Source organism: Diabrotica undecimpunctata, chromosome 7, assembly GCF_040954645.1.
Source record: "Diabrotica undecimpunctata isolate CICGRU chromosome 7, icDiaUnde3, whole genome shotgun sequence".
In the NCBI taxonomy this organism is placed as follows: Eukaryota; Metazoa; Arthropoda; class Insecta; order Coleoptera; family Chrysomelidae; genus Diabrotica; species Diabrotica undecimpunctata.
Genome location: NC_092809.1, coordinates 142,694,187 through 142,717,054, shown reverse-complemented (window position 1 = coordinate 142,717,054; position 22,868 = coordinate 142,694,187). Strand labels below are relative to the sequence as shown.

Here is a 22,868-nt window from a genome sequence, read left to right as displayed (position 1 = left end):
CAATTTCTGTATTATCTAGTACTAGCTTAACTTTGATGTTTTGTGCTTTTGTAAATACCATAAACTTGGTTTTCTTCAAATTTATTTTTAGTCCATAATCGTTGCAATATATATTTAGTTGTTCAGCAAGGTGTTGCAGTTCTTCTAGTGTTCCTGCCAGAAGGACGGTGTCGTCAGCATATCTTATGTTATTAAGTGGCTCACCGTTTATTATAAGGCCCTCACTGACCTCGGCAAGCGCTAATTCTGAGATGGCTTTACTGTATAAATTGAATAACAAGGGTGATAAAATACACCCTTGGCGGACTCCACGGCGAATCTGGATATCCTCGGTCAGTTATTTTCAACTTTCACTTTTGCTGTTTGGTTCCAATAGAGGTTACATATGATTCTAATGTCTCTACTGTCTATGTTTTTATTTAATCAAATTTCTTTAAGCCGATTATGCTGCACTCTGTCAAATGCCTTTTCAAAATCAATGAAACAGGCATATACTTCCTGATTTATATCTAAGCATCTCTGCGAAAGAACACTTACTGCAAACAGTGCATCTCGTGTTCCCAGTCCTTTCCTAAATCCCATTTGTGTATTACTTATGCCTTCATCTAATTTCCTATGTATTCTATTGTGAATTACTTTTAAAAACAATTTTTGTTTTGACTCATTGATACATAATGAAATTTTTAAGGTTAGTTTTTGCATTCTCGAAAAATTAATTCACACACCACGCACTTCATTGTTATAATATTTACCTATTAACTTTAGCCTTATATCTTCTCCATTCTGCTTCCTGTAGATTGTTTTTTCTTCCAGAATCCATACTAACCTCACTTAAGAAGGATTTGTACATCTCTAAAATGTAACAAAGCACTGTAACATATTATGATTAGACACTATAAATAATTACGCTGCCAGGAACAACAAAACAGACACGTGCTGCGCTACGTCATGTGATTACAGTCCATTGGTCGAATGTTGATGTCCGATTTTGCAACCAAGACGCTTGGGCTTTGTCCGCTTTTGAAACTACAATCAATATTTGATTGTAATATTTTACGGTAAAAGGCCCGTTTTGCAACGAATTTTTATTGTGGACTGATACAATAGGTTATAATGAACAAAATCCTGGTGTTAGTTTTCTTTCGACCAAATTGTGACATGTCCGGTTTTGCATCTACACGCCTCATATATTGTTTATAAGTAAAAAATGACGTTTAATCTTTTGTATAATTTGTTTATTACATTGTTATCACCAAATTTATTCCAAGTAGTTGTTAGATACTTGTATCAACGAATGTTACGGTAAAATCCTTAGTTCTCTGGTCTACATGTGCGTCTGCTTAAATTTTTCTTTACAGGCCACAATTTACTGTAAGGACTGACATATCAGCCAATGTATTGTTGTCTGTATCACGCCACTAGGAGGAACGAACTTTATTTTCATATTTACTTTTAAAATTATTACGATCACTCTGTAAAAGATAATTCTCCTGCTATTTTTATAAATATATACACCTACTGGAATAATCGTGGCTGTCACATTGGAAAATGCAGTAAATGAATGTTGAATATTATTCGGTTTATCGTCTTAAATTGTCTTTTCGTGTGAGGAAAACAATAATTCTTCCTCAAACAATATCCCCAACATCAACACAAATATACTCCTAGAATCAAGACAGTATTGCTCGTCGCCAGACTTTCCCGCCTTAGAAATTGCTAGTGTGCCATGCTTAGCTGACCGGCTAGTAGTGAATTCAAAATTCAAGTTAGTTAGTCGCCAACAGTCTGATAGGAGGTACTTCGCGCGTCTGCCTCTTCAACTTTTCGTCTCGTGTCGTGGTGTGAATGTGAAATCGAAACATTTGGAACTGCTTCGGTCTACCGGTGTTTTTTCCGTTCACGGTGGATTTTTTTTTTCGAAAAAAAAAATTCGCATTGACAGTTTTCGAGAGGGACTTGTTGTGGTTTAGACGAGTGAAGTGCCCAGTTTGGACGTTTTGGTAAGTCATTTTTATTATTGACAACGTGCAAGAAGTTTTGTATTTTATTTACGGCGTTAATTTTACAACAAAATTCGGTCATTGAGCTGTCGGCTTTCCTTGATTTACTGTAATTTTGTTGTGCTTTACTTTTGCAAGATTTGTGTTTAATTTTTCAACTATTTTGCTCTTGTCTGGCAATTATCTAGTCGCCTATATTTTGTCATTTTATCGTAGGTAATAGAACACCTTGTTTACTAGATATTTGTGATTATAATAGAAAACACTAAAAGCACAAATGAAAATAATTTATTATTATTTTTTACAGACTATTGCTTACCTATGTATGTGGCTGTGCTTAAATAGATAAAAATAAAATATTAATGAAACATTGTTTTCAGAATTAGGATTGCATAGTAATTAATGATCTTTATGCGCGTGTACATTTTCTTGTATTCTTAAAGTACCTATATTTTTTTGCAAAATATTACTTTCTACTTGGACAAATTGGTAGTTTTTCACAATAGATGTTTGTAATAATTTTTTTAGTTTGTCTCGTTGGATATGAATATTCAGCACATTTTTTTGCAGTTGCTTCATAAATTCTGGAAAACTTTTTGAATATATATGTGCCTTGATCTTGAATATCGTAGGGTCTTTTCAAGTCAATTATTATTTTTTTAATATTACTAGATATCGGGTCAATTACTTAGTAGCAGCAGCTTTCTTAACTTTGGATGAACTTCAGCAACCTTGGCAGTGTTTGGCTTAGAAGCCTTTGGTTTTTTCGTAGGACTTCGCTTTTTTTGGTTCTTTTCAATTTTTTTTCGTCTTGGTGTATATCCAGAGCACGACGACGCTACACGCTAGCGTAAAAGATTCTATCCTTTTGTTTAGATTTGTATTAACGAACTAGTAGCAATGGCAGATTTTAAATTAGCAAGAATATATTTCTGGATACCATAAAGCTGTTCTTTATGTCGTTGGTGGATGGGAAATTTTGGTAGGTAGATTTTTTGTCATCGTTACCTTTTTAGGTGATGATGAACATATTTGTTGTATTCCAGATGCCGCCTTAGTGTTAATGTAGCGATTAACTGACTGTTAATTAAAAACTTATCTAAAGCCTAAAAATGGTCAATGTCTTCCAACATATTAAATGAAAACATTTGGTTGGGCTCAATCTCGTCACTATCTCTATTTAAGTCATCATTAAGTATGACGAAGTAGTTTTATGTCCCGCAAGTTCCTTTGAGTAGTAGAGGAAGACCAGAGGGATGCTTAGGCTTAATAAGCTGTTAAAGGGAAATGATATTAGTATGAACCAAGATAGAAACTTATGCAGAAATGTAATTAGGGAAAGGCAAAGATAGTGATGATGATGAGTAAGACGTGAGCTGATTCTTTAATTTTCTTTTGTTTATTATCCGTTTCTTTCAAAACTACTAATTTTTCTATATCGGTGAAAAGATTGGGTAAGTCTTTCATTACTTGGCACCACTGTTTTAATGATCAGTCGCTAGGGGAAGCTATTGAGAAACTTGGTTTTCCACAATAATATTCAGGAATCAAATGGCAAAGATGACATGTATCCAGTATTTACTTAATTATTCAACAATTAGGATATGGAGGAACCACCAGATCACTATTCCAAATGTATTTAATTTTTACGCGCTGAAATAAGTTTGATATGGAGCAAGAAATTCATCAGTATATCCATATTAACAAAAATTTGCAAAAAGGCGCGATTTGAATGTATTATTGTACCTATATTTAACCCGCTATTGGTACTGTGTACTAGTACACATACAATAAACCATGTAGTTCATTATCGGTATATAAATGTAGATAATAAATTAAAAATTTAAATAGCTTTTATCGTTTTTCGTAATATATAAAAACCAAAAGTTGAAGGTCGGCTATATTCTAACAGTGTGAGTACTATACGTTGGAAAACTATTTTTGTTACACAATTTATGCTGAGATGAAAACAAGTGACAATAACTTGTTCAATATATTGTATATATATATATATATATATATATATATATATATATATATATATATACATATATATATATATATATATATATATATATATATATATATATATATATATATATATATATATATATATATATATAAGTATATTATTGTGATCTGCTTTATGATCTTTTATTATTAATTAACACTAATTTAATTAATCCAATTATTTAATTAATTAATTCACTAATTTATGCAGAGTCATACAAATCAATTTCTATTAAAAATTCTCAGGGTGCCTTTTTAATTTTACTTTAATCAGTTTACTTTATATATCTCTTCTAGTGGGTTCAGTATCTCCTAGTTGCTCATAATCGGGATAGAACAGGAAACGGGACTAACATTAAAACAACATAAATATGCACACAAATTATTATTTATTTTCAATAAGCAATACAATGAATATTAATAAATAACTTTTGTGGGCAATTATCTGTCCCAACAAACTCCTATACTCTAAATTTAATTTTAATTACAAACTATCTATTGATCTGTTTTATAATAATATCTACTAAAAAAAAATGACCATATAAATAATTTATTCACAAAAAAAATAACTCTTTGAAACTTGGAATCTTAGTTCGTATGCTTATATTTGATTTTATCTTTAGAATATCTTAAAATTTTCTTTCATTCAAATTATTTGACTGACCTTTATTTTTTTTTACACCAATGATGTCTCCTCTCGATCAAACCACAGTTCCTTCCTTGATTGACTATGTCCGGCTACCATCAAATCGTTCCCGTTCTCAGCATCGATCCAAATTGCATACCAGCAAACTACTCCTCCGAAAACACAAGCCCAAGCCTCTTTTGACCGGTACTCTTTATTCACAAATTCTCCTTTCTTTCTCAATTATATCTCGTGGACTATGCAGACTCAAAAGAGGTATTAATCTTCTCGATTTTGATCTGCTCTCAGCTTCCACCTTTTTCACTAACAAACGAAAACACTGGTACTCAGATTGACTACACGAAAACATGTCTTCTCTTCTGGTCTGCCGGTAACATAATAATTCTTTCAATCTCTCCCAGACAACCTTCTCAACTCTCTCATTCCCACCATTCCTTTTTAACCAATCATAAGCATTCATCTTATTTTCGATTTAGAAAATTTCCAACATGATATTTAAAACAAATAAACTACTTTCACTCAAATTACTTTTCAGAAACCATTAACAATTTTGCCTTTTTCAACAAAAATAAGTTTCCAAATTCTTGTTATCTCATATCTAAATCTAATTCTTATTTACTTTCGAAAAATGCCCACCGCAAAATACAATTACAAGTTTATTCCTAAATCTATAACTATACGGGTTCCATTGTCCTTTCACTATTCACTCAGTCTTTCACGGAAAAACTCGTCAGGGTCCCGTCACGGAACAATGTTTTCTCTTATTCTAACTATTACAAATAAGTACAGGGTTGTATTTTAACTTATATGCCCGCGGTATATTAAAATAATAAAAAAAACTCTTTATTCTATTTCTGATCGATAAACTGATCCATAACAATATATATATATATATATATATATATATATATATATATATATATATATATATATATATATTAAATAGTTTTGGTTTTTTGAAAAACCATTGTTTTGGCTACGTTTCGGCAAGGTCACACTTGCTATTGTCAAGTCAGATTAGTTCTGCTTCTTCTTGATGTTTCAGGAGAACTGATTTGATTTGATCGTTAGATCGTTTTTAGGTCAGACGCTGTTTGTAGCCGTCCACTCTGGATCAGACGCTACATTTAATTTTATACTAACCCTAAAATCGGGGGTGCCACTTCCGCCATACACACCGTACCGAAGATGTTCTTCTCCGCCGTGGATACCGTTGTGGTCTTTATCCGTGACCCTGGACAAGGGACCCTAAGCAGGTACTAGTTTCCCGGGTTAGGAAACTCCTGGAATCTGCGGAGGGCAGGAACTGATTCACTTTCCCTGGTAGGACTGTCCAAGGAAGTTCCTACCCGCTACCCGTCTAGGTGGATGACTGTATCGACAGACAGAGAAGAATGGAAAAGGATTGGGGAGGCCTATGTCCAAAGATGGACCGAAGAAGGCTAATTAGATAGATAGATAGAGCGGCAGGTTTCATCCCTTAAAAGTAAAAAGCAACCAACGGGACAAGTACAAAACATCAACATCTTCACCAATAAACAAAAGAAACCAAAATGTTAAGAAAACCTATATTTTTTACTGTTCAAGATTTTTCGTATCTCTAATACTTTTTAAGTTATTTTGAAAAAAAGAATTTTTTTCAGAATTAAAAAAAAAATTATTTTAAAACCAAATTTATTCAAAATTAAGCACTTTAAACCAATCAAACTTACATATATAAAAACAATACATAAATAAAGTTAATTGTAAAGCCGTAACGATTACTTTTATTTGTGGTGCTAATAAGGGGATGATTTTCACAAAGTTTTTATAAAAAAAAGGGACCAACTTTAGTTTTGAGCGTAGCTCGCTTAGTTTTTGTGCTAGAAACTTTTTTATAAAAGCAAATATATCGCTTTTTAAACAATTTTAAAAAGTTTTAATGAGTTTTTCCCCGAAAAGTGCTTCATTTTTTGGTTATTTCACGTTGAAATATTCTATTTGAAATGTGACAAATAGAAATCTACTTTTCATGAGCTACAACTCTGCTTCTGCTGGAACTAAAAACTTTATAGATACACCATTTGTTTGTTTTTTTATAAGCTACATTTTTGCTAAGTATATTTTTGCGTTAAAATACTTACTTTTTTGTGAAAAATCGTCTGAAAACATGATTTTTATTTTAAAAAATGAACATTTTCAGTCGTAAACTCAAAAAGTCCATTAATAGGTCCATCAAAATAAACCGGCTGCGGTGGTTAGGTCACAGAGAGAAAATGAATGAGATGGAGCCGCCAAAACATATTTATAACCAAAGCATAGATGGAGTGAGAAGGAGAGGCAGACCCAGAGCACGATTTAAGGATCAGGTGGAGGAAGACTTGAGAATGTTGGGAGTTCGAAACTGGAAAGCCAAGGCCAAGAATAGGAGAGAATGGAGACTTATCCTTGAGCAGGCCAAGAGCCACCATGAGTTGTAGAGCCAATGATGATGATGATGATGATGATGAAACTCAAAAAGTAGTTCCAACACTCTATAGAACAAAATTTGCTTAGAATTGGTCAATTCATCCATTTCCAGAGTTAGTTGAATTTATGTGTTTTACCTACCCCCCCCCCCCAGAAGGGTTGACTTTAACCCGCAAAGTAAAAGCAACCCTGGGATCAAGTCCAAAAGTGAAGTAGAGGGTAAGAGGAACCTAAATTCAAATTTTCAAGCCAATCTGCCGTGACGAGCAAAATAACACCCCAAAACGGTGATTTACTAAAACTCAATTAAAAACTTCATAAAAATCCATTTACTGGCGTAAATACATTTTTTTTTATTTTGATTGAGCTAATTTGTATATGTGTGTCAGTATGGTTAAAGACAATCGGAGTGTTTTATTTACTTCAAAAGTAGCTACACAGTTTTTTAAATCAACTTTTGTTTAATTTTTAAAATAGAACCTATTATTTAATATATGTACTAAGTAAATAAAATAAATCTTTACGGTTTTGTGTAAGGATTACGAGTACATAAAACGGTATTTAAATAACGTGTTTTATGATATTTGTTTATTTAATTATGGTATACGATCTGGTCGTCAAGTCTAGAAATATTTCAAAGTTGGATAAAATGTATTTTTGCAGAACCCTATCATTTTTAATTTAATTTTGAATATTTATAAAATTTTGCTGTTAATAAACGATCTGTTGTATCCATGTTTGGATATAGACCTCTGCTTGTCTTTTTCACTGGTCTCCTACTTACATGCTTCTTAGGAAGAGAAAACATGGGCATATATCTTCTTCTAAAATGTCAACTGAAAAAAATCCGCTCGACGTTAACAAAGAACAAAGTCAGGCTATTTAAGTTACTATTATATAACTATTTATATAAATGTCAACTGAAAAAAATCCGCTCGACGTTAACAAAGAACAAAGTCAGGCTATTTAAGTCGATTTCTCTAACATACAAACTAATAATATTATCGCATGGCATTTTTGCCGGGGAGATCCTTTCAGATAGGTTCCGACGCCAATTGAATCTTTCACCTAGACCGACGGCTTAACGTACCATCCGAAGCTCAGTGAACCGGTGGGTCGTATCATTTTTCAAAAAAGTGAATGTCGTTGTTGGTGCTAAAATTCGAACTAGTGCGCTCTAGAAAAACAGTATATACACACTCATATATACTGTTACGATAAATAATGACTCATCTAAACTGTAAACATCTTTTTCTAACAAGTATTTTTTACCAGGTAATACCCAAACGGGTCCCCTCTTATACCTGCGATTGGAACTCTCCAGATAAGGGTCGAATAAATTCGTTGGCAACCGAAGATGAAGGAAGCTTCGAGATCAACAAAATGAGGTATAAAACCGGTCTTCTTCCATGGTGTTCAAGACAATTCAAGGGTCAGCACAGGTCAACATCTGTGGGCTTCGAAGGGATTCCCGAACAATGGCTGTTTGATATATATAGCGGAACTTTCATTGTGTGAAGTAGTCTGAAAATAAATCGTATCGAGTTTTGAAATGTAACGCGCGTATTGTCTGGATAAATAAATTGTAATAAATGTTGTAAATAAATTATATAATTATAGTGTGAAATAAATTTTTATAATAAATAAAGTTAATAAATTAGACTAATAAACTAAGTTCAATACGCCAAAAGTCAAGCTAACGAAATGAGATTTTTTATACAAATAAAAGGCAAAAAGAATAAAAGAAGAGGACTGCATATCTACTGGACCATTGACAAAATAAAAACATACTGAACAAAAGGAAAACAACATATAATAGAATGGATGAAAAGTACGAAATTATATAACAATATAACAAAAGAAGTCCCCAAGTATAGGAAGCCCAATGAAATGATTGAGCGAGATGGAATGCCCGAACAGACAAAAATGCCCCTGGAATGAAGGAGAAGCTTTAACTTTAACGAAATCGCTTCACTAAGTATATGGTTCCAAGTAATGACAAGAGAAAGAATATCAGCAAATAATGGATCAACTACAAAACAACAGAGTGACTAACTGTAACTAACTAACAGAAATGATCAAATCACAAGAAAACAGTTAAATTGATCAAATAATCTCAAACAAAAAGAGTAATTGCAAAAATGGCTTAAAATAGCTGGATATATACAAAAATAAAAAAAGTAGTGTTCAGAGACGAAGTGAAAAATAATATGTCGCCTTAAGGACCAAGAAAAAATATCCACCTAGGACCTCTTCCTTCGATGGTGGAAATGAAAGAAGCAAGTATACACCTCAAAAACAACTAGCCCTCAGAAGTCGACTTCATCCTATTAGAGCTCTTCAGACATGGGGGTAATACCATTATACATCAAATTTACAACATAATTGTCAAATTATGGGAATACGAACAAATCATAGTGGAATGATGCACTAGAATCATATGTCCACTGCATAAAATTTGTTAGAATCGAAAAATTACAGGGGTAAAACTCTCCTGAACAAAATATACAAAATATTTTCGAGTAAGCCATACAGCGATTCAAGTGTGCGCGTGGATGAACTCCTTGGTGAATATCAAAAGTGGTTTTAAGCCAGGTAGGTCAACAATTGAGAAGATTTTTTTGCTATGTCAAATCGTAAAACACCAATAATTTTAATATAAAACATTTCATCTTCTTGTGAACTTTAAATCAGCGTGCTAAGACCTAGACATATTGATACGTCTTAAAACTTGAAATTTTTAGAACGCGGCGGAATATCTACATCTCAAGTTTTTCAGACGTCGTATTGAGCTAATTGTCAGGGTCCAGGCTTTCATGCCATATAGTAGGAAACTGTAAAAATTGTTTTATTTTTTGAAATGCGTTTCTGGTCTATTCTATTTTACTTTTGACTTCTTGTTCTGAGCCTAAAGCTTCATGTATCCAGCATCCTAGATATTTAAACTCTTCAACTTGATCAATTAGTTTGTCATTTACTAATATATTTATGTTTAAAGTATTGCTCCAGTTTGTAGTATTACAGTAGTGAGCTCACTACTTTGTTCAGCAGATTTTGTAATAGGCCTAACTAGATTTTGTACAAGCCGGACTGTAACAAGCCTTTTCAGCATATGTGTGGTTACGACAGGAAGACGCGCTGGCTTGTCTTTCCTTTAATATACCATTAAAAAGGATTATGAGAGATGCCGAATTACACAAAAGGAAGACAATCTTTAAGGAGAGACATGCACCGCACGAAGACTACTCACCCAGACGAACCCTAAAGCAGGGATCTAACGGAGCATACAGCGGCGCTCTTCACCGGTTCATAGTTGGTGAAGAGAAATAGAGAATAAATAATAGAAAAAGACAAAATCCAAAGTCGGGAATCATCGCAACGTGGAATACCGTACTTCTTCTCAATATTTGTGGTTTACGATTCTTGAGATAGGAAACAACTGCCGATTTATGGCCGGCGAGGGCAGTCTTGTCGTTTGTCGGTAAATCAACACGGTTCAAAGGAAGGTCGGAAGCTAAAGCCGGAATCAGACAGCTCGTGGAATGGCGCTCTTCGCTAGTTCACTTCGGCAAAGAGGAACAGAAAATATATTCAGTGAAAAAGAAAGAGACCACGGATGGCATCCCATGTTAGTGTGAAATTGATAAATATTTACTTTTTATTAACTACCGCAATGACGCGTGTCCTATTGAGATCAGGGTTTAGGTAAGTTTTGTCCAACAGTGTTGCCGGTAAAAATTTTAGTAAATTGGGTAATTTATACGATAATAAAAATTCCAACACAACTTCGTCAGACCGCCTCATAGTAAAATTATGTTAAAATTAGTAAGTATGTGCTATAAATCAGCTTGCAAATTTCTTTGAACTGTGGAACAACGGGAGTAGACGCGCTGGCCACAAATAGACAGTTTTGCTCTTACCCAGTATTGGAAAACTACAGATTTTGGGGGTAAAAATGGCATTCCACTTGTTGGGTCACGTTTTTATATTTTGTCTTTTTCTATTACGTTTATTTTATTTCTCTTCTTCGATGAATAACGCCACTCCACGTTCCGTCAGAACGCTCTTTAATGCATGCAGGTACTTACTCTTTCAACCCTTCCGACGCGGATAGGGTTTGGTTCGGTCAGTGTCGTGGTAATTTTACTATGGAGTAGTCTAACGAAGTGTTGAACTGGTAATTTTTATCGTTGTATAAATTTTTACCGCCAACACTGGTGGCGTAAAATAGACTAAACTAAACTAAATTCTCGATATTCGAAAGGAAACGCACTATCCAAATTTTCCGACTACATTTTGGGGTAGGTCGAGTGAATTCATCAAAAAGTAAATATATATTAATTTTACATTAACGTGGGATGCCAAGCGTGTTCTCTTTTCTTTTCACTATTATCTATTTTTTATTGCTCTTTGTCAATGTGAACCGGCGAAGAACACCTTTCCACGCTTTCGGCTTATTAACGGTATCAGTAGGAAATAGGAGTAGGGTTAGGCCAAGACTGATAAAACGGCTAGTGAGGACGAAGAACAGAAACGACTGGCGAAATACACTGGAATGGTCGAGGCTTAATCTAAAAATACTCTTATTATAAACGCATATTTAGTAAAAACAGTTTCTTTGAAATAAAACCCAAATATAAGATAGGATTGTTAAAATGACCAAAAATAATTAAAATGAACTTGATACAGAATAGTCACACTATTAATTTACATTTTTGTTCAAAATGTTTGATTTTAATCAAAATCAACGGCACATTCTGCCTTCAATTTGATGATTGACGACTTCTAAATAAGAAAATCGTTCCCATCGTGTTAGAACAATTAGACAAATTGACGAGAAACTGGACTAGAACGAGAGTGACCTGTGTCAATTAATGTCTTAATTATTGAAATATTTTTCTAAAAAACGGAATGACTAGACTACAGACTCAATCAAGGATTTAATTTGCATATTTATATTTAATGAACTAATTGGCGAGTCTCCGTTATTCTTTTAATTGTGTGAATGGGGGAATTAATAGTGATAGTTTCGAATCATTCACAATAATTCGTAGGACCCTTATATATATATGTATTGGTCTTTATTGAAAAATATTACCTTCAAATTTTTGGGGCCCCAATGGGGTCATCTATGTTTCCAATTCTACTCAATTTTGTACTTAATGATTTGATCTCTAATATACTTAAACTGTTGGATATTATAAGGTCCAGATCACCTTAGCAATTTTTAATTTCTATCACCCCAACCTACAGTTTACATCTATTATTATCAGATATAATATTAATAAATACAGTTTACCCTTGAAAAACACCATCTTATACACCCTTTGCGTAGAGAAAAGACGTTGAAAACGAGACTAGCCGATTGCATTTCTTTTCTACTCCAGCTCCATCGTTGCTCTACACGTGTTTCTCAGTATTCACCTCTCACCAAGAGCACTTGTGGTAACTAGAACTCAAAAAAATGCTCTCAACTATTTGGTCGTTACAGCAACATAACATGCCTGAGGACGTTAGTAGCGACCTCTATATGACGTAACGAGCATCGGAATTTTAGCTTTGGAAACTACTCCGCGAAACATTTCTGCAGATGAGCGGTCAAAATATCTCTTAAGGTCTTTCAGCGACGAGTTCTGACGACGAGTCTTCCTACTTGTACTTTACCTTCTAATATGATTTGGAGTAATTCATATCTTTCATTTCTCAATATATATTCCAAGTATTGTATTTTCCTCTCTTTTACCAACAGTTTTTTTTGTTTACTTATGGGCCGGAGTATCTCATCATTGGTAACTTTTTATATCCATGGAATTGTTACAATCCGTCTGTATATGTACATCTCAAAGCCATATATTCATGTTTCTGTTTCAGTGCCAATTTTCCCACTTTCATAGAATTTACTGAATGTTTTAATTGTTTTTTTTTTTATTTATTTACGCTGCAAACACAAGGGTTATTAGCGACCTAAAAAATATAATACAGGTAAAGTTAGAAAAAATTACAATAATTGATAGAGTTTTAAAGATAACTTAGTGTGTTTTTTAATGTTCAAGTTTTTCCTAAGGCTTCCTTTATATTATTTGGGATAGTGTGCTTCTCTCTTGCTGCTTCATATGCTTTGCACCGAGTTAGTATATGCTCCACGGAGAGTGTTACTTGACAATTCTCACACATTGGCGGCACAGTCCGCGCAAAGAGGCGTTTATGTGTCAAATCACTGTGTCCCAGCCGCAAACGCGCTATTTTCACTTGGTCGTGTCTATTCGCTGTGGGTTGGAGTCACGGTTTCACTAATTGTAACAATAAAACACTGAAAACTTTGTTTTCAAAACTTCCACAAAATTTATTTTAAATTCTTATCACTACAGCTGTTTCGGCTGATTGCCTTTCTCAAGTAAGAAAGTAAGACTTGAGAAAGGCAATCAGCCGAAACAGCTGTAGTGATAAGAATTTAAAATAAATTTTGTGGAAGTTTTGAAAACAAAGTTTTCAGTGTTTTATTGTTACATAAAATGAATTTCCATCAAGTAACGGTCGAATCCATCAATTGTTTCACTAATTGTTAGATACTCAACGCTTTATATTTTATTTCTGACTTGAAGTCACCAGAAGAAACCTCATTAATAAGAATGGAGTCCTGGCTAAAGGATGCTAAGCGGGCTAGTTCATCTGCTTCTTCATTTCCTTGTATACTTGAATGTGATGGAACAAACATGAAGCCAACAGTGTTCTTATTATTCTTGAGAGGAATTATTAACCGATGAGTCGGAATCTTCTTCATGGAGCAGGAACAGCACCATGACTAGTTTTTAATCTTGTGATAGTTGCTGCTGATCGTTTAGATATATTTTAATGGAATATGTGTGGTAATTCTGTTGTGCCGATATGTACGGCACAACAAAAAAAGTAATCTAAACAACGATCCAAAACTATATGTATGGATGCCGTCAAATTGCCAAAAATGGGGTCAAAATTTTCCGAAAATCAAAGATTGTCCTTGCTACTGGTACCAATATTTTTGTAAGACGTTAGGTCGCATTTTTGTATTATCTACCTAAGTTATAAAAATCGTACAGATATGTTTGGCCAAAATACCCCCTACCGTTGAGTGGTAAGTTTACTTCACTAGTGTAGTCACATGTACCAATTAAAATTGACGGCATAGTTTCTTAAGTTATTATTACATATTGTATTGATTTGTAGTATTGATTTATATGTGATTTATGCTAGGTCAAATAACTCGTTAAAAATCTCCCATTGGCTTGTACTCTATTCGCTTTTAGCGCTTGCATTGTTTGGCAATAAAATAAATATACCGGATGCTTCCTGTTTTATAAGTTCTACATCCGTCTTCCTCTTTTTATCATATTAACCACCGCCCATCCTTTTAAAAACGTGATCTCGATTGCTTTACATCATCACGCCATATTTTTCCTTTTTTTTTATGAGCGTCCTTGAAATTGCTTCCAAAACGTTTTCGTCAACATTGTTAAACAATAGACTAGAGTTACACAAAAACGCCAACATGCCAACAACATCATAAATGAATACTAATACGCCTTCCTTTGAAAACAAAAGTAGTGCTGTCCATTCATATGTTTTTATGGTAGGTGTCAATCAACTTTATCGACTGGGTTTTTATAGGTGCCACTTTGTGATCTTTGGATCATATGTGCTTTTAGTATTGGCTTTATATATTCTCTATGTGCACTCACTTTATTTTAAATATAAAAAATATCCAGAAGGATTACTAAGTTTAATCAAAAACATAAGTCTTATCAGACCATCATCAGTGAGTCTTAGTTACACCAGCAATATTTGCAGTAGTAATAAAGGGGTTTAGAAACCTTTGATTTACATATTATATCCTATTAAATGAAAAGGTAATAACATACTCGTGATTATTATACTTGACCAATTAAATATAAGGGAATATCTTGTATCTCCCACTAGAAAACTAAACGTGCGTTACTGAGACAGCAGACGAAAGCCAACGAGTTTTTATACTTGCTTTTTATTTTTATGATATATTAACAGACGCTATAAACAATTAAGCTTTCTATAGAATCTTTACTCAAAAAACAAGAATCTGGATGTGAGGGTTGTAACATTGATATCAAATTTATACTACAGCCAACGATCAAATGTGAAAATTGAAAGAGAAGTGTCATAAGAAGTGGAGATAAGGAGAGGGATCAGGCAAGGTTGCATACTGTCGCCGTTATTAAATTAGCCAAATTATATTAAAAACTTAAAATTAAAAGTCTTTCTTATACAACTACATTCAAATGTTGCGTGAAGAAGGGATCTTTACACATTAAGGAACATTATGTATCATACTTTGTGTTCATTGTACCATGGGACTGGAGTACCATTGATAATGATACTTTAAAATTAACCTGAATGGAAACTCATATTTACTCATTTTTCAAGTTACCGATCAAATGACAAAACTCGTCACTATTATTTCTACTTCATTGTTTTTCCCGTTTAATTTACATGACAGTGAATGCGATTGTAAATAGTTTATATAAAAAATCCTACTAATGCTTCTATTTTCTGATCCTTTGATCCCAATTTATTTATTTTATATTACATTTAGCGAACATAAACTTAAATTCAAACAACTCAATAAAAAAAAAAAGATCCTATAACAACAACCACAACAATTAAAGTTTTTTAGAAATTCGAATCATACCAGAATGTTACTTATCAACAAATAATTCTTGTAAATTGTGGGTAGATGATAAAAGAGTTTTATAATGCTTTAAAACTTACATAAACCAACACCAATACTGCTTGTCTATAAAATGATCATGTATTTTTTTTATTTTTCGACTATTCGAAAGGTTGTTAGACAAACATATTTAGATACAGTCTGATTTTGTCAAATCGTATTTTTGTGCCAACAGCTTTTTCGTATTTGATGTAAATTAGTGTTTATAAAAATAGTTGAAATATGTATTTTATCAAATAGGTTGACGACATCACAGTAAATTGTTTTGGACGTCTTAGAAGGTGAATGTGATTTAAACCTATAAATTTTGAAATTCCTGTTCAACGTGTTGTGTTTGTGATGATTTTCATCGATTGGTTTTATTTTCCAGTGAAGAATTCGCAAACTTCAAATACAAACGTAATCAACTAGACAATCTCCACCAACTATTACTAATTAATACTAATACATACACTTTAAAAATTAATAGATAAGTAATTGAAAAGAAAACAATCACATCAAAGAATAATATATATATATATATATATATATATATATATATATATATATATATATATATAAAATGACTATCTGCCCCAATGATTACTTAGACTGATAAAGAAATAGAGGAAGACATAAGTGCAGCATTAAATAATAACAATAAGTCACTTTAAGTATTTAATTGGTGACTTTAATTAAAAAGTGGGAAAAAAACCGGAAAAAAAAAACAAGTCATGGGAAAGTTTAGAGTAGGTGAAAGAAATGGAAGGGGAGAAACAGTGGTTCAGTTGGAACACTACCACAACATGCCTATTGCAAATCCATCCTTTAGAAAAAATCGAACAGAAAATGGACTTAAGTACCACCAAATAGAACCACTAAGAATAATGCAATTTACATTCGAACCAACAAGACTGCTACAATAAAAGATGTCAGTGTAATAAATAAATTTCATACAGGCAGCGACGATAGACTAATCTGAGTAAAAATTGTTCTAGATCTGAAACTAGAAAGAATAAAAGTAATCACAAAACAAACAGTACCCAGTATAAATATTACCGATAAAAGAAAACTCAGATCACTACCAAAGGACAATTGATAAAAGATTACATGACCAAATCGACAGCTTTCAATTAATGGAAATCATCGTTGATAGTGCCAAAGATATCGGAGGCTCGCAACAACAAAACTAACATAGTAAACTGTATGATAAAACCAAAATAATGCTAAAACAAAGAAGGAAAATGGAAGTAAGTAGAAGGAATACATAAGAAAATACAATGAAAGACTGGTAGAAAATGCAATCAAAAACAAAAAAAACTGTAAGAAAACAAGAAAGCATTAATCATTGGGAAGAACCCAACTGTTGCTCTAATAAACAAAAACAGTAGAATTACAGACAGAACTGAAATAATACAACTCGTGTAATGTAATAATAAAAAAACTGCACTTGAGACAGTAGATGAGTATGTACACCTGGGACAATTATTACATAAATCTGGCTCCTTACTAACAGAAATCAACATAAGTATGAGACTGGTTTAAGCATCTTTTGGTAGAAATGCATTTTTATTCAAATCGAAGATGCCACTCCACCTGAAGAAAAAACCATTTGATAATATGATAATAGTGAAACTCAAAGTCATTCATTGGAGCTATATCTAGGTATAACAAGGAGAGATCAAAAAAGAATAGAATGGATCAAGCAGAAAACAAGCAAGAAGGTCACTGATGTAATATACAGAGCTAAATCTTTAAAATGGCAGTGGGCGGGACATTTGGCGAGAAGAACTGACAATAGATGGTCTACTAGAATTACAATGTGATATTCAAGAGGCGTCAAAAGACCAAGAAAAGTCCAAATTTAAGATGGGACTATGACATAAGGTAAAAAGCCTGTACAACATGACACAGAAAAGCGAATATTAGACAATCGTGGACAGAAATGAAGAACGACTATGTAAAGGAGGCTGCGCCATAATCAGTAGTATATGCTGAGAATGATGATATGAGTAATACTAAATTATACATAATGAATGATATTTGTATACATGTTAAAAATTAATAATATGTTGGACTGCCACGACGTCTTCTGCACTCAGAAATACGTCGGGGCATCCTACTAATGAGTAGATCAAATTCCTCTAGAGGTATCTCATTCTAGGCTACTTGTTCTTCATGCCGAAGAGACGCTAAAGTGAGATAAATGGAGTATAATCTTGTCCCCATAATATCCTAGATGTTTTAGATGTGTGAACGATCAGGAGATATAGGGGACCATGATAACAAATCGACTTTATTGTCTTCAGAATGGTCCAACTTAATTCTGGTTAAATAAGGTCGCGCATTATCTTGTTGAAAAACTGCAAAAGTTATGATGACATCGAGAAGTGATCTACATTTTATTAAAAGTAAAGGATGAGGAGGTTTGACCTGCATTAATTGCTTACATGAGGATATTCAATCCTGCCTGTTTGATAAGCTAGGGGGATTATTTCTAGAGAGTCGAAGTACTCATCAGTACGATGAGTGAGTTCATAGTACTGATGTTCGAGCTCATTCGACGTTCTGGTGCATTTATATTTTTGTCTCCCATATAATTTTAAAAATCATCTTTAAATAAATATTAAATGAAATAGGCAAGTAAATAGATATATGTGCCACGATGTGTCATAGATATTTACAATACAACATCTTATACAATTTATTTTTGATGTCAATGAAACAAAATAACCATTAAATCAAAATAACTCTTTTCGCTTCCCCACTAAAATTTTCACAAAATATAGTGACTCAAGTTGCATTTTATTTGTTGCACATCTATTTTTAACACTTATTCTTTTTCTTTCAATGTCTAGGCAGATATTCGTTTAATTGATTTCCCGAAAACTTCATTTCTGTCGCAAACACGAGATTTTGTATTTTGCGGGGGCATTCTGGTTAAAATTAGCCATGCACCGTTGATTTTATGATAAAATGTGGGTTTTATAGCATAATATATTCTCAATACTACAATGAAATGAAGGATAGACTGAATGTTGACGGGGACAAGTGTTATGATTATATAGATATTGCTTAATCGAGGTTTTTTTTAATGTGTCTGCGGTGGAAATAGAAACTTAATACCTTTAATAGTTTGAAAACACAGAATAAAGACAACTAAACTAAATACAAGAATCCACGATCAACATTTAAGGAGAAAATGTAAACATCGAAAAAAGTATGTTCATAAATCAATCAGTTCGAATAATACATCAATTACACGACTGAAAAATGGACCAGCTGCTGTACAAGACACTGTTTGTCAACTGAGCTGGTTAAGAATGGGCTACCGAAGTGCAAGGAATGATAAAAACTGTATTTAAAAAGTTGATAAATGAAAATCAAATCACTGTAGAATGAAAAACAGTAAATTTAGCTCTGGATTTGTTTAAAGGAATTCTTCAGAACAAATCCAGAGCTTAAATAAAATATTAATACTATTGCCTTTACATTTGATAATAGACTTATCAATTGCAATAAATGTCATTGCAAAAAAATAATGAACTGAACAAATTGAATAACTTTTAAACTGACTGATAGATCGATCTTAAATTTTGAAGGTTTGTTAAACACAAGCCCCAATTTTGCACGCAATATCAAATGTGGAAGTATCATATAGATAATTATATATATCTTATACCTATATACTTGGAACTCTGCAGTCACTTATCGATCGGTTATTCATTTACAAATACTTGCTACCACCCATTACGAGCCGTATAGATCGTTCTTATCGATATAAATTCTTCTCAGTGGTATTCACCCCAGGTAGATGATCAGTTTTAAAGTAAACGGCAATCATAATTTGCTTGAAACTAACAAAAACCTGTTTCTTTTCTTTGTGTGCGTTTCTCAAAACAGTAGGTAAGAAAAAAATGTTTCGCCCTTAAATTCTAGAAAATGAAATTGATCTTTTTTAAAGTGGTTTAGTACGAAAAAGGGCAATATACTTAGGGTAAAATAAACGTCAGAGGTTTGAGATAACAATAGAAAGGGACTAAACAACTGAAGTTCATTAGAAGACATTTGTTATATGGCATGTACTATAAAATATAATCAATTTGAAAAAAAGATTACAACGGCTTTATACAGCGCTGTGCAAAACATCAAAAGTCATTTTTAAATAGTGGTCTTTTGTAAACTTTAAGACAAATATATCTTGGTCAACGAATCTTTTATCTCTTCCAGTATGAGTGATCATCAAACAACAACCTTTACCAGTCTGGTACCCTTTTCTTAATAATTAAATTTTATACCTAAACCAAGGAGGAAATAGCACTATATTAACAATAACAGAAGGGACTGGGCTAGCTTTAGACAGAAGTTAAGAGACGGAATCGACCTTAATGTAAAAATCAAAATTAATAAACAGCTTGATCAAGAAGTAGAGAAACTAGCTATAAATATACAACAAGCAGCATATACCAATACCAAATAAATTATAAGAAAAACCAAAGATCACAATTATCTGAAAGAAATTCGAGAACGGGTGAAAGAAAAATGTAAATGTTAAAAAAAAATAAATAGAATGAAAAAGGAATCAATAAACCACTACCTAAACGATCTAACAGATGACCAAACTGGCTACTCCAACAGATTCGGCGGATTATAAAAAACGATGGAACATAAACACGTGATGGAAAACAAAAACTTTCCAAAAATATTCCAAAATAATGAAATGGAAAGTTAGCAGCACACCGAAAACGATTATCATGAAAGTATTGAACAAGAAGTGAACAGTAAGGAATAATAAAGCCTATTACCTCTAAAGAAGTAACCAAAGTAATAAAAAACAATATCATTTCTAATAAGGCTCCAGGATTTGCCTTAATAATTAGAGGGAAAATACTACAACAATTACCTAGAAAGACCATCGTAAAACTTACAAAACTTATAAATACAGTATTCATGCTCCAATCTGTACCAATAACGTGGAAAACGTGGAATAACAAACAAGGAAAACCACTAAATAAAGTAGAATTGTGCAGACCAATTCACACCAATGTCGTTGCTACTAATTGTCTCCAAATTATTTGAGAAAATATTGCTAATAAGAATACATCCACCATACTCGATAACAAAGAAATTATTCCTTGTCGTCAATTTGGATTCCGTAATAGTCACTCAACAATATACCAAATACAATGCATAATATAGAAAATATGCACAAATATGAAAAATAGAAGAAGTGACTGGAATGGGTCGAAATAGACAGCAAGGACACATAAAAGATAAAAAAGGAGTACTACTAATAGATCTACCAGAGAAATTACGACGATGGGAGGGGTACATTAGAGAACTTTTCCAAGATGAAAGAGGTGAAATGCAGAAAATACAAGAATTAAATCCTTTAAAGAAACAGGAGATCACGATAGATGAAATCAAATATGCTATCAAAAACTCTAAAGACAATAAGGCAGCTGGATTAGATGAAATACCAGTAGAACTATTAAAACTAATGGAAGGGGATAACTTGGAAGTATTGGCAGATTTATTCAACACGGTGTACAATACGGGAATAATACCACAAGAGTGGCTGAAGTCAGCATTTATAACCATCCCTAAAAAACAAGCAGCAAAAGATTACTCTGATTTTATTGAACACTGAGCCTCATGAGTCATACTTTAAAAGTACTGCTGAAAGTAATACATAAGAGAATATACGAAAGGCTATAGGAGGATAGTAGCGAGACGCAGTTCGGGTTCCGAAATGGACTGGGTACTCGAGAAGGACTATTTGCCATCAGCATATTGATTCAGCGATGTTGGGATGAACACGTTGATCTACCCTTAGGCTTTGTTGACTACGAAAAAGCTTTCGATAAAGTAAGACATGAAAAACTAATATCAATACTTATGAACAAGCGCATTGACAGTAAAATCATAAATATAGTGCAAACATTATGTTGGAACCAAAGTGCCATGGTTCAAATTGATGGGCAACACTCAGAAGAAATGAAGATCTGTAGAGGAGTTAAAAAGGAATGTGTTTTATCGCCACTTTTGTTAAACTTATATTCTGAAGAAATTTTCCAAAACACGCTCAATAATATTAAAGCGGGAGTTACCATTAAAGGAAAATTAATTAACAACTTAAGATATGCAGACGACACGGTGATCATAGCAACGAGTATAAAAGATCTACAACATCTTATCGAAATCTTAAGTATGAATAGTGCTGAGATGGGAATAACTGTAAACGCTAAAAAAACGAAGTACATGCTAATTACAAAAAGACCACAAAATATACATCACCTATTGACAATCAATGGTAACGTGATAGAACAAGTAGAAAAATATTAGTACTTGGGAACTTTGATCAATGAAACCAATGATCATACTGCAGAAATAAACAGGTGAATAGAGATTGCCAGATCAGCATTTATACGAATGAAGCCACTCCTAACGTGCAAAAATCTAAATTTGGAGATCAGACTACGTACCATTCGCTTTTATATATTTTCAATAATATTATGTGGAGCTGAGACTTGGACATTAAAAAAATGCAATTTAAAAAGAATCGAGGCTTTCGAACTCTGGTTATACCGCAGAGTATTAAAAATATCATGTACTGATAGAATTACAAATAAAGAAGTACTGGAAAGGGTTGGTAAAGAAACAGAACTAATCATCACTATACAAACCAGAAAACTGGAATATCTAGGCCACGTGATGAGGGAACCAAAATATGAAATTTTCAGACTCATCATACAGGGAAAGATTCAAGGTAGAAGATCTGTTGGCCGAAGGCAGAACTCATGGTTAAAGAATCTACGTGATTGGTATCAATGCAGATCGATTGATTTGTTTAGAGTGACAAAATCAAAAATAAAAATAGCCATTATGATTGCCAACCTCCGTAGGGAGACGACACTCTAAGAAGAAGAAGAGTAGACTCAATATTTTCTTAGTGATAACATAAGGCTAATTTCTTTTTTTTTTTTCGCATCCTGCCTTTTTTTGTGAGAGCGTCTTTTATGAAAGTATACTTATATGGAAGTTAAAA

General features: G+C 33.0%; 1 protein-coding gene across 3 annotated transcripts in view; it reads left to right on the top strand.

The window, feature by feature from the left end:
* The first annotated feature begins 1,733 nt into the window (after positions 1-1,733).
* AdamTS-A (ADAM metallopeptidase with thrombospondin type 1 motif A) overlaps positions 1,734-22,868 on the top strand; it is a 545,690-nt gene continuing 524,555 nt past the window's right edge. For 2 of the 3 annotated variants that reach the window (XM_072538404.1, XM_072538402.1), the window contains exon 1: positions 1,734-2,000. The gene's annotated coding sequence lies outside the window, so the exon portion shown is untranslated. The remainder of the gene's footprint in view (positions 2,001-22,868) is intronic. The other variant, XM_072538403.1, reaches the window with a different exon arrangement.